This window comes from Vanellus vanellus (assembly GCF_965231255.1).
Source record: "Vanellus vanellus genome assembly, chromosome: 2".
NCBI classification, from domain to species: Eukaryota; Metazoa; Chordata; class Aves; order Charadriiformes; family Charadriidae; genus Vanellus; species Vanellus vanellus.
In genome coordinates, this window is record NC_138906.1 from 13,147,073 (window position 1) to 13,162,310 (window position 15,238).

The window sequence follows — 15,238 nt, forward strand, 5'->3', positions numbered from 1 at the left end:
CTGTGCAGGCGCATGAACGCACCATAGCTCTGGCACGTATTTACTGAACTTGGTTGTGCGTCACAAAACACACTCAGTGCAAAAAGGAGGATTGCGCCACGCAGCAGCAGACAACAAATCCTCATCACTTATCTCAGAATGAGACCACAGGCCAGCTGTGGTGCCTTGGCCTTCCTGCTCCCTCCTACATGTTGCTTTTCACGTGCAGCCCATGTTGACATATGCCCGTCTTCACAAGGCGGGGGGCAGCTGTCCCCACCAGAGGCTACAGTGCCAGTTGTGGATTTGGGGGCGTGTTCCTTGTTCCTATGTGTTTTGGTGCTGGCCCAGTGCTGGAATATTTGTTAACCGTGCACTGTGCAGGGTCGAGATGAGACTCAAAAAGACTTTCCCAAGGACTTATCAAGTTCTGGTGGGGCTGAACCCCACCACCCCCAAGGTGAGAGCTGGGCCCACATATGCGCAAAGCAGGTAAATTATTCTCCAGACCCTGCAGAAAACGTCGGCTTGGTTTCCATTACCATAATGGGGGCATAAACATGGAAGCAGTCAAATGTTAGACAGCTACATGTCGCTTGAGGAACCTCAGCAGCCCCTGGGGGCTGGTCTCAGGCAGCTGGGGGCCATACAAGTTACTTTGTGGGTCTAACTCTCAGTAACAAATTACTGGACTTTTTTTTTTTTTTTAATTAGAAGCAAATATATTTTCAATTTTTTAAAAAAACCCTAAATCTATAAGATAGAAGAGAGGCTGATTCAGAGCTTGGGCTACGTTTAGGACTTACCTTGACTAAGTCACTAGTATGTCCATGATGAGCTGTGTCTTAATTATTTTCTAAGTGGGTAGCAAGGGCAAGGAAGAGAAATAAAAAAATAAAAACAAGACAGAGAGGCTCAAAACCCAGTTTAAGCTACTTTTTTTCCAAATGCTTGAGGGTTGCTGAGAGTAAATATTTGTACAAGCTAGAACTGGAAACTCAGAAATCTACAGGGCTGTAACAGTTTTAAAAAGAGCACAGTCTCAAGAGTTCGGTAATGGTTTTTGAGTAGCAGGAAACCAGACTGATGTTCAATGATCTCCTGAGGGTGTCCGAACAAAACAGGCCTGCTGAGCAGACTGCAACATCTTCTGGAGGAGTTTATGTAAAATAGACATATGTTTACACTGTTGGTTGTTTTGAAATGCCTTTTTTCCAGCTTATACTTTGTTCTTAGTGCTTAAATAAACAATGCGTTGGTTCAGAGAAGGCTCTTTGGTTCAGAGAAGTCTCTTTTGTTGCTGAATATCTCTAGTTACCGACTCTCAAAGGAAAGAAGCCCCGGTGCCAACTCCAGCCGCATGGGATAAATAAACCAGTAGGCAAGATAATGTGACCCACCAGCGGGAGACCATGCAGCAGAAAAAAAACACACAAAAAAGGGAAAGCACAGAGTGAAGATGCTGATGAATTGCAGACAGCCCCATAGCCAGGATAGCTCTTTTGTTTTTTTTTTTTTACTGTGTGCCTCTCAGCCCCAGTGGAGAAATGGACATGCATTACCTCTATTTATATGGAAATGGGAACGTTGCCACAACCTATGTTATAAATGAGTATGCAGCAAATCAGATAGTTTATTTCCCAGCTTAAATAATTTTATGTTTTTAATGTAAGAAACCATTTTGGGGAAACTGGGTGCGTACTCAGACATGGTGCAACTGGATGCGGTTTTACTGATGTGAGTTAATTTGAGCTGCCTTACATTCGATGTGATTTCTAAGCCAACATCTCTAGAAATGCTATGTACACACAAATTCAAATTGAATCAGTCCTTGAAGTACATGGGCTGTATTTGATACCTTTAGATCCTGTAACAGAGGTGCTCAGCCTAACACAGATAGATTTGTCGTTTGCTGAAGAATTTAATTAGCGCATTACACTTGTATTATAAGTTTTGATATTGTGCAGTTATATTAAATAATTAGTCTTCTTGATGAGCCCTTTTCCCTGCTATGTCCTCTTGTTTTTCAGTACTAATTTTGAATAAAGACACCAGGGTCATGATGATCAGAAGTGGAGGTCAATAGCAAGTTGAAATAAAAATGAGCTTTGGGGGAAAAACAGAAAAATTAATTAGTTGGGGATGTCAAAGCCTCCTTAACATGCAAAAAGAGTGGAGATGGTCAGTGAGAAAAAAAATATTAATTGGTTTACATCATATGGGCTGAGGATACATTTAATTAGAGGAAGAATGTCCCTTCTCATCTCTGGGAGATGCTAGGTCAGAAGTGCCCTTTTTCTTATACGTTTCACACCTTCATCAGTTTCTTGCAGAAATAACTGTGAGTTACCAAGAGTTTCAAAAGCTGATGAAAGGAACTATCACAAAGTGCACTGAGGGAATAAGGTGTTGATACTTAAAATATATGTAAACCAATTTTAATATTTTCACTCCAAATTCCAAGTGATTTATTAACCTAGGAAAATAACATACAGGATTGAAGGGTATTGCAGTAAACATTTATTCTTTCTTTCAGGCAACCACGTCAGGCAACACAAACCAAAAACATATCAAGTTCCATTTAGCTTAGATGACTTTCTGATTAGTGACACTGGAATTTGCATTCCTAAAAAAAGCCATAAAATATTGGATGCTACCATAATATTACATTGCTACACTGTAACAGTCTGTAAGTAATAAAATATCTCATTTTCCCAATAAAATATCTCTTTCCCAAGAATACTGACAATGTTAATAGTATTCCTTAATAGCATATGTGGCATTCTTTCTTTGGATAAACCACCAGGTCTGAAATAATTATTTTCCCATTGAAATCAAATGGATTTTCCTGTTTGCATTACCTGAAGAAATGTTTTAAGTGGAATACCTGAATAGAATATCTGAATAAAAGGCATACTTTGACTGGAAAGACAATATTCCTGAAGAAGGAATAAGGCAGATATCTCCCCACACAGCTACAGAGCAGGAATAGGGATAGAAGATGATAAGATATGGGACAGTGGCGAGAAGAAAGAATATCACCTCTGCATCACAGGACAGAGATAGCAAACACATTTCTGGAAAAAACGTAATTCAAAGCAATAAAGGATGGCATTGAAATGTTGGTATGCAGTTGGATGACATCCTCAGCCCTAATTCTTCAAGTTGAAAAACAGGAGAAACCAACCTTGACTATTGATCAAAGTAGAATTAAGGATAAGCAAACGTTTTTTTCCTAAATTAATTAACTGACAGCCATTTTCACTTTCACCACAGTTTTTAAACATCATCAGACAACATTGCAAAGTAGGTATATGTTGCCTTTATTTTCCAGATGAACTGACCAGGATACAGAAATAATTTACAAAACAGGGAGGAGTCAGTGAACCACCAGATAAATTGGTCAATCAGCGTGTACTCAGAAAGCTCATCTATACAAAGAGGACTTAACTCCTGGATCTGACCACCTTTGTTAGCAAGACAGCCCTTGGGTAAGATCAGTGTGCCAGTGAAGAATGGCTGTCTGAAACCAAAACCTGGTGTGACAGTGGCATGTATGCAAAGAGTGTGGCTAACATAATGTGGACTAATGGTTCCCACCCACAATTGTTTACTTGGTTTTCTAGTTTTGGAGTGTGGTTGGACACCTACCTGGCATTATTTGATTTCTTCTCAACTAGTTAAAATTATAATTTCAATTAGTTAGGATACTGTCTTATATTTGCATGTTCTCTCAGCTGTCTGTGACAACACATAATACCGAGTCATGAAGACTTCAGCATTCAGGAAACAAGTACCAATTGCTTTTGCAGTCAGCAACCAGAGAAATACCAAATTTTGGTATTGGCCTGACATCATGTTCTCTAATTGCTGCTGAACCTAGCTCAACAGTTGGACTTTTCATATTGCTCTCTGGCTCAGGCCCGTGCTGTCTACATATGGGGCTGACTGTTATGGGAGCCCTAACCAGTTCTGTGTTTGACATGAGAAATTGCTGAACATCATAGAAGTAACACAAGTGACAGTGTGAGGAGCTGGTAAAAGTTACAGAAAATGCCGAGAAGGAGAGTTGGATCTGACAGGCAGTGGAGTTGAGGAAGAAACGTTCAGACTCCACAAATAACTAGAAGGGAGAACTGGGGCCCCTGAAGCTTGCCGTGCCTTACCAGCTATACCTAGGTGTCATGCCTTGCACATGGGTAACCATGTCATTGGCATCCTACAAGGCTCTGTTTAGCTTAGTAACGGTATCAGAAAAACATATTTGGGTGCAGTGTCATGGAGGCTTACAAAATCAAATTAAACAGATAAACTCAAAATAAACTTTATTCTGACTGAAATTGTTTAGCACAGAACCAAATGAAAAATGAGGTTTATCAAAATCATTCAACACTCTGACATTAATAAACCACAGCTTCAGAATGTTTGAAGAATTAATACTGCATAACTGACTCAAGAATTTTTAAACTTTACAAACAAGGATCCAAAATGTGCACAGTCACTCGCCTATAAGATACGGGCTCTTAACCTCTATGAGTTTCCTTGGGTGGTGTCCCCAGAACAAGAGTTCCTGACTGCAGACCAGCTGCCCTGAGGAGGACCAACTCAATTTGCCCTCTGGAAGGGCTCCATTTATACCCCAGTTGAATCTGATCTGTAGTCATATATGTCAGCTCCCATTGGTTGAGGTACATAACTTCTTTATTGTTCCACTAAGGTGCACATGTGACTACAGTCACTGAACCGAGGTGTGTATGTGAGGGTCAGCACTCACCCAAGGGGTGTATGTAACCATACTGTAAAGGTGTGAAAAGTAAGGATGCAAAAAGCAAGGATGCAGCAGTCTTAAAGCCCCCGGTCTTTTGTCAGGGTGGGTGCACCTACCATGTACAGATGGACCAAAAGCAATGGGGAAAAAGTAATGGAAGGTAGGCTGGTTTTTTTTTTGAAAGTGATTGGGATCAAGAAAGAGAGATAGGTACAAGGTTGGTACCCTGTACCAAAAGAGCCGAGAAATGCCAAAGACATCATAACGGGTGCTCCTCAGGTAAGGAGTGCCGTTGAGGGATGCCTGTGGGGCAGTCCTGTGCTCCACCACCAAAGTGGAGCAGGACAACAAACCAAACCTCTTTTTCTGACCCTGCCATCAGGGATGGGCCCGTTTCTGTGGTGAGGAGGGCCAGGGTGGGTGGATACTTCCTGGGGCAATGAATTGGGCAGCCTGTTTCGCGTGAAACAGCAGCAGCGGCCACCCCCTGTTGCCCAAAATGCACGGCAAGAACCGAGACAGGGTGAAGGGAACAGAACAGAACTAGCTGGTGTCAAAATTTATAGATATAAGCCATAGGGTTGGTAGGAAAAAACTTCAGGTGATTCAGTTTAAGAAAACACACATGCATGTGTGATATAATTAGGAACTTCTTCTGTAGAATCTTCTTAAATAACCTCATTTGCCAGAAACCCCTTTGTCCTCCACAACAGATCTTTTTAGCCTCTGATTTTGTTCAAGTTAACTGAAGGTGTAGACTACATGGTTTGCGTTACTTGAAGGTATGAATTATTGGAGCACTTCTTTTCAAAGAAGAAAGAATTTTAAAGTGTGAGATGTTACTGGGATACAGAGTAGTCATGAGAACTTAAAATGGTTTTGACTTATTTACATCATTTAACTTAATTCTAGAAAGTTAAATAAGCATTTAAAATGACATAGTTTACAAAATAATTACCATTCGTATAATTAAATGTTTCCATTGTCTGTATGGTCTCCATTTGAACTTTAAGTCCATATTCAGTGGGCTGTTAAACCAAATTAAGCAATATTAAAAAATAATAGCTTATGAAATGCAAAGTAGAGGGAAAACACACATACACAAATTCTAATAAATGGACAAAATTGTTGTTCTGATCACATTTAAGACCCATTGGTGCAGGGGCTTTGGTATTATTCTTTTTTCAATAAATATCAATGATTCATGTTGAAAATGTTTCACATGTACACCAGCTGGTCTAGTATTCATATTCAGGCAATCTCTGAAATTAGCAAAATATTACCTGAAACTTCAATAGCAATTCTGAAGGTACTTGATCCATTGGGGCTGTATTCTCCATGAGCTTATATTTGGTGTGTTTTTGACCAGTCTAGAACTAATTAAAACATTTTCATGAACAAGTGTATTAATAAGTGTAGTCTTTTTTTTTTTTTTCGCCCCACTGGATTTCTTTTTAATTTCTTGCATTATTTTCGGAGACAAAGCCTGGAAAAAGCAGCAGTGGGGCTTTGTTTTTCCCCTTTACTTGTTTTCTCTTAAATGACTATTGAATGGCAACAGAAGTTCTCTTGAAAATTACATATATCCTAGTATTTTAAATATTGCCATTTCTAAAACATTTGTTGACTATTTTACACATGAAAGAGTCACACAAATGAGTTATCTAGAAAAAAACCTGCTATATATTTACCAGTTTTGAAGACATTTATGATATTTTTGGAATGTCTGTTTTTCCACACCTTTTCTGAGATGCTGTAATTTTGTCTTCCTATACACAAACCAAAATAGTCAAACTAGACCAAGTCCTACTGTAAGTAACCCTTTTTCTTTAACATCCAGCTAATGGCTTAAAATGTCTATAAGCAGCAGTCACACAGTATGTGTGGGTACGTGGTACATGTATCTGTAAAGGTGGCAGATAAAGTAGTTGGTGAGAACAACTGTGAAATCCTGGACCTAATGACATGACTTTCACTGGCTTCCTGTGGCTCGGGATTTCATTTTCATTATGCTCAATCTGGCATTTCCTAGGCCCATGTATCCCTGGTAGAATTTCACCTTTCTGTTGCAGTCCGTCAAACAGGCTGTTAGAACTACTGAGGCCAGTGGCTGCAAGGTTATTAAAACTATGGAAATATCTTCCCGGTTGTGCCTCCAGAGATTAGAGTTAAGTGCTGTTCCCTTTATAAAAACAGTAGTCTCAGTTCTTGATGCTGCTTTTCAAAAAGTTACTTTGCTTATCAAGATTCTCTTGTGTCTGAAAGAGAAATTCCCTGTCTCCTCTAGAAAACCTCCATTGTGCTGCTTTTAGATGTTCCCAACAAATTCTTCAAATTGCCTGTTCTTGCCTATACAGCATTTGACTGTGATAAGCACAAACTTCTAGGTATTCTCCAAATTAAAAGTTCTTAGTAAAGGCAATATAGTGTTTCAGGTAGGTTGGTGCTTTTCTTGTTCTTCCACCACTTTTGGCTGGTCTTTTAAATTTTCTTTGTCAAACCAGAGGTAATGCAATGCAATGTGAGTGAGAGACATTGCCTTTTGGTTATTAGTCTATGGGAAGGATAAGAAATATCTTCCTCTACTCTAGGACTTTGCCTCAGGTAACAGCATGGTCCGTTTTGGAGCTCATTGCTGCTTCTTATTCTGCATGTTGCAGGCATTGCCTGTGAAACTAGGGTAGAGTTTTATAGAGTGGTTTACAGACTTGCTGGAGGTGCAGCCTTGGCCAGATAGGAACCTCCTGGAATGATCCACTACTGCTCCCTGCCAGCAACCTGTGCTTGTCCCTCCAGAGCCCATATACGTTGAAACAAAAAGTAAAGATTCTTCTTCTGCTTCCAAAATGCGTAGTCCTAAGTATTCTAGCAACTGACTCTTGCAAGTAATAAAGCTTATCATGTATCAGTGTCAGAACATCAACAGATAATAAATAGGACCATTTGTTTCTCTTTGTGACATGATATTGTTGGTATTTCACATTAAGGCCCTTCAACATCCAGAAGATATATTTGAAAACCATACTGGAAGTTTAGTGTTGATTTGGTTTTTTTTTTCCCCATATAGCTAGGTGCCACAACTGAATGAAGTATTCAGAACCATCTTAAAATAATAGAATCATAGAATGGTTTGGGTTGGAAGGGATCTTAAAGATCATCTAGTTCCAGCCCCCCCTGCCAGGGGCAGGGACACCTTCCACCAGGCCAGGTTGCTCAAAGCCCCATCCAACCTGACCTTGAGACTTCCAGGGATGGGGCCTCCACAACTTCCCTGGAAAACTTGTTTCACTGCCTCATCACCCTCATAGTGATTTTTTTTTCCTCATATCTAATCTAAATCTCCCTTCTTCCAGGTTGAAGCCATTCTCCCTCATCCTATCACTACACTCCTTGATAAAAAGTCCCTCTCTAGCTTTCTTGTAGGTGCCTTTCAGATACTGGAAAGCTGCTATATTTGGTGTTGATCAGACATTGCTTCAACTCCCCTTTGAGATACTCCACAAACGATAGAAGACTTCTCGTTCCAAATCTAGGCAACAGGGATCAGGGGCAAAAAGCACATAAAGTGATGAGAAAATAGATCTTTCTTTCTTCTTATTATTAGGAATATAATTTCTGCATGTAGCAAAATTCCTCTGTTGAATTGGGATTATTACTGGCATCTTTCCACTTTCTGTCAACAGAGTAGCACGGAAAATAAAAAGTTCCCCTGGTTTCAGTCTTCAGAAGTAATGGATACTTTATTATATTCTCTAGGTACTTACAGTAGATGTTGTTGTTGTAATGCTAATACCAGACACAGATCCAATAGGTGTTGATTTACATAGAGCACATTCATGGAAGATTACTCGCTGGTCTGCATGGACTTTGAGGTGATAGAATTTGAAGGGAGGTCAAATAGCTTTCGCTAAACCATACATCACATAATTACAGTGGTGATTCTTTTCCTGTACTGAAAAGTAATTGCTGGCAGGAGAAACCGATGCCAATATGCGTAATGTTGAAGAATTAGTACCTCAGTTCTCACCACTTCTTTCGGTGATTTGAACTGTCAAATTTTGCTGAGTAAATCCAAAATAAATTGGTGGTAATAACGGACTGTGGTAGATTTTCTTCTTGAGATAATTACTCTGTCATTTTTACATTATCTTTCTCTCTTTCTCCCCCTCCTGCCCCACATATTTCGGTATTTTGGAAAGCACTGAGGAGTAAATAATATAAACTTAAGATTTTTAGACAAACAGAAAGAAAATATAAAGGCATACGTAAAATACAACTTTTATTTCTAAATATATGCCCCACATTAAAATACACCTGTGTTTACAAATAAAAATACATTATGCATTATATCCGTTATGTTAAAAATGTTTTGTTCTTCCATAGAAGATTGAATCAAGGTATCTAGCTTCCCTTACATTAACAAACTATATTTGCATGATATTATTTCTGTACACCAAACAAACAAACTTGGGCTTTATGCCTGCAGACAAGAAAAGGGAACTGCCTGGTGGAAATTAGCACACACAGGTGCATTCTGAGGTCTAGACCCCGAAGCTGATGGATGCCGCATTTTGAAGATTCACTATCAATATTAATCTATGCACATGTATATTTGTAGCATGAGACTTCTACAGACTCTTGCTAGATGGAGTATTTATGGTTTCTTTCATTTCTCAGAAGAAAGAAGAATTTAGAATTCACAATCATTTTTAACGAAGTCTTTTGTGAACCTGCATTCTACTATAGTATACACATACAGAGAGATGGATGCACACATATGCTTTTAAAGATATATACGACATTTACATGTAAAGATATGTATGAACAGATAACAGGGTATACTAATTCCCTGTCTCATAATAAACGTTTTCTTGGCATTATGCACCCCAATTCTGACATAATTTATTTTTAATTCTAATAATGCCGTTGAGTTCATCTGACTTTTGCCAGTATACACAAATGTTAAAGCAGAATCAAAACCCACATGTTCATTTTAAGGTGTTGCACATTCTCCATGCTGAAAGGAAACTTGTTCTTTCCAGAAAATAATTGTCTTCTCATACTACAGTTCAGTATTTTTGAAGTGCTAAGTTAGTTATATTTTCTCCAATAGAGATCAAATTTTACATCAGACGCAAAGAACTTTTTCTCCCTGGTTGGGAATAACCTACTTAGGGAAGAATTTGGACCTAATAAAATGATACAATGTCAAAATAGAATGTGAATGCAAATAAACATCTTCGATATCTATTCACAGCTGAGCCCACTTAAATGTCAAAATGCAGACTCAGCAATGGCTGTGTATGTCATTGGGGATGACACCCACACTGTCAAATCACAACAAAGCACTGTTGAAGTAGGTCTATGGAGACTACATTAAGTTGTCAAATGAAACAGTTGCCAGCACAGATTATATTACCTCTGAAAGACAAATAATAAGAAATTAAACACAAAGACTCTGATCTTCAATCAAAGTGTACAACTGCATAGAGTGCCACCTGGCTTGTTATTTTTTTTTTTCTTTAAAAACGTCCCTTTTGGGTTTAAAAGAGTTAGAAGCAAGGATCCTTTTCCTCCCCTTCATCCAGCCATGTTTTCTGTGTGTGTTTGTTGTTTTTTTTTTTTTTCCCTGGGTTTTGGCTTTGTGGTTTTTTTTTTGTTTGTTTGTTTGTTTGGGTTTTTTTACATGCTGCAGATTATATCGATCTACTATTATTAATATGCTGCAGATTTTATTGACCTATTATTAACTCAAAGAGTTGCGGTCAACAGCTCGATGTCCAAGAGGAGAGCAGTGATGAGTGGCGTTCCTCAGGGATCGGTACTGGGGCATATAGTGTTCAACATCTTTGTTGGTGACATGGACAGTGGGGTCGAGTGCACCCTCAGCAAGTTTGCTGATGATGCCAAGTTGTTTGGCAAGGTAGACACACTGGAAGTGGGGGATGCCATCCAGAGGGACCTTGACAGGCTGGAGAGGTGGGCCCAAGCCAACCTAATGCAGTTCAACGAGGCCAAGTGCAAGGTCTTACATCTGGGTCGGGGCAATCCCAAGCACAAATACAGGCTGGGAGGGGAATGGCTGGAGAGCAGCCCTGAGGAGAAGGACCTGGGTGTGCTGATTGACGATAAGCTCAACATGAGCCAGCAATGTGCGATCGCAGCCCAGAAGGCCAACCGTATCCTGGGCTGCATCAGAAGAAGTGTGGCCAGAAGGTCAAAGGATGTGACCTGCTACCCTCTACTCTACTCTCGTGAGACCCCACCTGGAGTCCCCAACATAAGAAGGACATGGACCTGTTGGAGCGTGTCCAGAGGAGAACCACGAAGATGATCTGAGGGCTGGAGCACCTCTCCTATGAGGAGAGGCTGAAAGAGTTGGGGCTGTTCAGCCTGGAGAAGGCTCCGGGGACATCTTATTGCAGCCTTTCTGTACCTAAAGGGGGCCTACAGGAGAGCTGGGGAAGGACTTTTTACTCAGGCATGTAGCGATAGGACGAGGGGGAATGGCTTTAAACTGGAAGAAGGCAGGTTGAGATTAAACATTAGGAAGAAGTTTTTCACTTTGAGGGTGGTGAGGCACTGGCACAGGTTGCCCAGAGAGGTTGTTGAGGCCCCATCCCTGGAGGTGTTCAAGGCCAGGCTGGATGTGGCCTTGGGCAACCTGGTCTAGTGAGAGGTGTCCCTGCCTCTGGCAGGGGGGTTGGAGCTCGATGATCTTCAAGGTCCTTTCCAACCTCAACCATTCTATGATTCTATGATTCTATTAAGTAGAAGTAGTAGTAGTAATAATAATATTAATAATAATGTCATTTAGGGACCTAGTTTAGTGGTGGATTTGGCAGTGTTAGGTTGATGGTTGGACTCTCAAAGGTCCCTTCCAAGCTAGACGATTCTATGATTCTGTGTTTTGGCTGTTTGCTGTTTTCTTGTTCTTTTGGTGCAAGAGCTACTTTTTAGAAACTGTTCAATGGACCGTACTGGCTGAGTGCCATTAGTTTACCGACTGAAATTATGTCAATAGCATGGAATTATACATTACCATCCCCAAAATAATGTGTTCATTCCAGCTATGGCATAGCTTAACAATTAGCAAAACATCGAAAGAGTTCACCTGCTGCCAGCTTTTCATAGTAAACCTAGGAATTCTGGTAATACAGTTCCTGTTCAAAACCCTGAGAATAAGACAGGGGCAACTTTCATACTAGCACACATAGTAATGCTTAAAATGACTATTTTGGTTTATTTAAGATGGGTTAATGTAAGGAGGTTATGTAGATGTGTGAATTTTAATATTTTACCAGCTAATAAGGAGAAAGCTTAGTTAAAGCTTTCATAGGATTTTGAGTCAACTTTGAAGAAAGCTCTCTATCAGCTCATCTCGTTGGGCAGACGGTTTTCTTCAGTGAAATTTATTGCATGCTGGGGTGACTTGTCAGCCAGTTGCACTACAAGGTTCATTCCAGCTGAGTAACACAGTTGTCTAAGCCCTACCACAGAAACACCTAGATTTCTCAGCAGCAGTGACCCAGTTCCTCATGGGCTTGACTCGTGCCCTTAATTTCCCCAACATGGATAATATTAAATGGAGCCATGCTATTGCTATGGGAATGAACGTCCCAGATGCAGTATTTTGCTGCCTGTTCTAAACGGACACTTCAAATTCACGGACTGCCTTTCTTCCAAGACAAGGCCAAACTGTCCGCACAAATTCAGTTTCCCCTCTGAAGTGTATCTTTCGTGTTACTTTCACTTATGCTTGCTTTGCCACCTAGAATCAGCTGTGAATTTTATAAAGCTGCTTTTTTCAGAGCTGCGTCTCAGCCACAATCCTAAACTGCTGCTCAATCCCTTACATTGAAAAGGCTTTGTGGAAATGAAAACTATAATGTATCAAATGCAATAAAGTTAATAGCTTTTTGTGGTATGTAATCAGAAATTCTCCAAAGAAGCCACAAAATACTACTGTATTGAGAACGTAATTTGGGGATAAAGTAATCTATCAGCATTTATCAACTCAGATGCAATGACACATTTCCGTAACAGTTTTAGGTTCTGAACAGGCTCTCCCTAACACAACTAGCGTGACTGCTGCAAGTTTCTAAAGTATAGGCACCGTCAATGTGACAATGTCTACATTTTAGTGGACTCTCTGTATTTTATAAGAAAAGATGCTTTTCTACATTTCTTTTCCTTCCTCCACAGATGTAACCCAAAATGTACTCTGTTTTTCTCTTCCCTGGTACAGTAAGCTCAGTTTGATCTCCTGAGTTTTTCCATCCCCTCCATTGCTTCAGCAGATCAATATGGAAATTTTCTTCCTCTTATGAGTGTTCAATTTGTTTTTTTTCTTCCCTCTCCCCCCCGTTTTGCCAGGTAACGGGAGACTTCTTAAACACCTCCGAAGGGCTTTGCCACTTTACGAAGAGCATTTTGCGTTCACTGGTTTGTAATCGCAATAAAACCTTTTGGCCATGCTGCAATTTTCATTTTCTGGCCAATTGGTTTCACATATGTTCTCAGACCTGTAGAATGTTAAATAAGTGTTATCAGAAGCATCATTTAAATACAATTCAGTTGATCTCAGCTATGCTATGACTGGTGGCAAGAAAACAGGCATTTTGTTAGTTATTTGACCTCGACAGAAAACAAGTTTGACCAACGGGTATTTTGATTCCTCTAAAATCCAAACTTCTCCATTGGTTCAGAGCCCAGTCACTCTAATGTCTAAGTGATTCTCAGTATCCTACGATCCAGCTGTGGTCCTCAGTCCCAAGGGAATTCAACACCTGCTTCTCAACTCACTGCCAGGTGTTTAATTTTTAGGAATATTATCTAAAAGTATTTTGCTTTTGTGAGCTCAAAGGCCACATCACAAACTTTGAAATGTCTTCACTATTTTAAAAAATCTTTGAGCTTCTATTTGTAATTTTAATAATAACTTAATTAGAAAAGACAAAATGTTTCCAGCAGCGTTCGGTTCTGCTGTCAGTAGTCAAGAGGCCTCTGCAAAAAAACCCGTATTTTCAACTTGCCAAGCTACAAGTTTTTGACTAGGGACCAATAAAGTCCCTTCTGAAATCACTCCATCCTTTCTTCAGGCATACTTCTAGCAAATAGGCAATGTGCAAATTTTGCCTGCATTGCAAAAATAAGTTCTCACTCACAGAAATACACAGAAAATCTTAGTGTTAAATGAAGAGAAAAATCTTAATAATTAAAAGTCAGTTTGTTAAGAGCTTGCTTTCACTATTATCCAAAATAGAAATTTTGTTAAGCTGAGGTAGCTGCATGATGAGGTCTATTGTTGAATATATCAAGAAAAAATGTTTTTTGCACATTCCAGGATGTAGTGATTAGAGTACAAATAGCCCCCTGATGTGGCCACAAAGTGACAACAATGAATTCCACTGTCTAATTAATTCCATTAATTCTAAAGTTATCAACAGTCAAAAATTTACGGTGGGACAAGTGCTGCTGTAGACATAGCCTACAAGATACTCTAATAATATAAGTATTAATTGAAAATAACTGCAGAGTTGGTGATGTTAAAATTGTCTTTTCAGGAGAATTCAGAGAAGGAAAACACGAAAACACACGCACATAGGCACACAAACCCTCCTATGGTAAAAGATTGACAGAAGGTAGCTTTTGGAAAGCATATTTGTGATATTTATAAAACTCTGTTATTTAGTTCTGCTGAGAACAATCACATAATCTGATTTTCTTTCACTTTTGTCCCAAAAGTTAGGCCCCTGTATGGCTATGCCAGGTAAGAGCCTTTTTGAACTTCCTTCCATCCTGCTCTTTGTGCATTGGAGGAATGAATGGACAGAGGGAAGGACGAGTTATCTGTTCACAATGTACAGGCATTCTTTCTGCTAAAATAGCATTATTATGACTAACATGCTGTATGTGTGTTTCAACATGATTTCAATAAAATTATATATTTTAAACGCTCCTATCTGTTCTTTCTGATAACTGCAGCACACTTATTGCATAATTCATGTTCAAATCATTTGCTGATATAGCAAAGAGTTGCTCTTTATAGCAATTGTTTAAAAGAACAAAATGAGGGTATTTAAGTGGCTAATCATACAGTTTGTCTGGGAAGATATGAGCATTTAAATTACATGCTGATAAACTGATCAGAAACGAATGCTGGCAGCTACTAAAAATACAAAACAAAAGATGATATCTCTGCATCTGTGGTGTTATTTAAATAATAATTGCATTTTAAACCACTTGCCTTTATATTCTTTTATTAAAAAGAACCAATTTTGGAAAGAATTGACACCAAAATTCCTAACATAAAAACCACACCTTATTGTGTGAATGATAGAATGTTATTTTTATATGTATGATTTAGTCCAAGTGTTTCCTAAGATTAAAAAAAAAATCAAATATTTTTGAAAAGTGTGCAGAAAATGTACCTTTTTGAAGTGAATCAGATTCCCATGGTTGCAATGCAATCTGATAGCAACTGAATTA